This window comes from Odocoileus virginianus, chromosome 25, assembly GCF_023699985.2.
Source record: "Odocoileus virginianus isolate 20LAN1187 ecotype Illinois chromosome 25, Ovbor_1.2, whole genome shotgun sequence".
Taxonomy (NCBI): Eukaryota; Metazoa; Chordata; class Mammalia; order Artiodactyla; family Cervidae; genus Odocoileus; species Odocoileus virginianus.
In genome coordinates, this window is record NC_069698.1 from 20711488 (window position 1) to 20713229 (window position 1742).

General features: G+C 57.2%; 1 pseudogene; it reads left to right on the plus strand.

The window, feature by feature from the left end:
• The first annotated feature begins 601 nt into the window (after positions 1 to 601).
• LOC139031075 (palmitoyltransferase ZDHHC16 pseudogene) lies at positions 602 to 1506 on the plus strand (annotated as a pseudogene).
• Positions 1507 to 1742: the final 236 nt, after the last annotated feature.

Genomic DNA, 1742 nt, shown 5'->3' on the forward strand with positions numbered 1-1742 from the left:
CATTTCACAGATTTGGAAATTCATCCCCAGGGATAGGATTTGACTTGTACCATATCTCTAAGATAGTTCAAGATAGAGACCGAATGGGACAGATGGACATCTGACCAGCCTTTCCACTTCAGCATCCCTCCAGTCTGTTCATTCAACAAGTATTTATTGAGTACTTCCATGATCCAGGAGACCTGGGTTCGATCCCTGGATTGGGAAGATTCCCTGGAAAAGAGCATGGATACCCACTCCAGTATTCTTGCCTGGAGAATCCCCATGGACAGAGGAGCCCGGCGGGCTACAGTCCTTGGGGTCGCAAAGAGTCAGACACAACTGAGCAACTAAGCCCAGCACCGGGCAGGCAGGAGACCGCCGACACCTCTGCTACGGCGGCCGGGCCCACGGGGCCAGGTGGATAGCTTTGTGCACACTGGTCGGCCTCCACCCAGTGGTCTGTCCACACGGACAGTTCCAGAGACCCGCTTCAGCTTGGAGCTGCCTCCCTATTTTCCCACAGCTGGTGACCGGCCCAGCGGGCCTCAGCCTTAAGCCTCTGCCTCTAAGCTTCCCACTTTTGTGGGGCAGGGAGGGCCAGGACCCAGGCTGGCCCCTCATGGTGCTGTGTGTTCCTAGGAGCCACGCAGGGCCAGAGGAGCCTGTGGCTGGGCGCTGCCTGCCTCTGCCTGCACCCGCTTCTGCTCCTGGGGGACAGGCTTTGGACGCTGCCTTTGAGCCTGTCTACTGGCTGGTGGGCAACGTGATGCGCCGGTACGGGGTGGTGTTCGCGGGGCTGGTGACTGTGCTGACCGGCTCCATCGTGGCCATCGCCTACCTGTGCGTCCTGCCCCGCATCCTCCAAACCTACTGCGTGCCCCGGCTCTGCTGGCCTTTCTTCTATAGTCGCTGGAATCTGATTCTCATCGTCCTCCATGACTACCAGGTTATCACCAGCCCACCTGGATGCCCACCCCAGGGCAGGAATGATACGACAACAGTCTTATCTGTAAGAAGTGCATTAACCTCATGCCAGCCCGAACACATCACTGCAGCGTCTGCAATAGCTATGGAAGCTGGGACCTTTTCCAGGAGGCTTATGCTGCCATCAAGACTTGCCACCAGACCCCACCACCCACTTTCTCCTTCCAGGAGTGACTTCTGGGAGGGAGTGACTCCAAGAGTCTTGCGTGCCTCTGGTTCCTGTGCGGTTCTGTGGCACTTGCCCTGGCTGCCCTAACTCTATGGCAGGCCGTGCTCGTCAGTCGAGGTGAGACTGGCATCTCAACAAGGCACATCAGCAAGTAGGAGCGTCAGTGGCTGCAGGCCAAGGGCAGAGTTTTTAGGAATCATTACAACTATGGCTGCTTGGACAACTGGAAGGTATTCCTGGCAGTGGACACAGGAAGGCACTGGCTTACTCGGGTGTTGTTAACTTCCAGCCACTTGCCCCACGGGAACGGAATGAGCTGGAATCCCCTGCCCTGGGTGACTGTTCACTCAGCCTCTGTGATGGCAATGTGAGCGTGTGAGCTGGAGTGTGTCAGCCTCAACTTGAGCACCACCCTGCTTCCTGCACTACCTCAAGGGCCTCCAAGGATAGCTTCTTGGGATCCTTGAGCCAAACGAGCCAGTGGGCCTGCCCCAGGGTACCATGCAGGGATAGCTCAAGGACCGGTCTCCTGGCCGCTGCAGAAGCAAGGCACAATGTGGAGAAATCCTAGGACTGATGTCTCGTTACTCAGGCAAACAGAAGTTCC